The following is a 324-nucleotide window of genomic DNA, read 5'->3' on the forward strand; positions in this document are numbered from 1 at the left end:
TGGGATGAGATGAAGAAGGTCATTGAAGTAGACATTCCATAACAATGGTCCCAGCACGCTTCCTTGTGGAACACTTGCCCCAATAAGATGTCTTGCTGATTCTGTTCTATTGAGAACTACCCTTAGAGATCTACCATGAAGGTAATCACTGAGGAGACATAGCGTAGAGCCTGCAGTTCCCAGTGTTTGCAGTTTTGCTAAGAGGCCCTGGTGCCACACCCGGTTGAAAGCGCCAGCAATGTCCAGTGCTACCGCACAGCTGACTTTGGATTCATCCAGTGACTGGTGCCATTTAGTCTCTCTCTCTCTCTCTCTCCCTCTCTC

The sequence above is a fragment of the Cherax quadricarinatus genome, chromosome 15 (assembly GCF_038502225.1).
Source record: "Cherax quadricarinatus isolate ZL_2023a chromosome 15, ASM3850222v1, whole genome shotgun sequence".
In the NCBI taxonomy this organism is placed as follows: Eukaryota; Metazoa; Arthropoda; class Malacostraca; order Decapoda; family Parastacidae; genus Cherax; species Cherax quadricarinatus.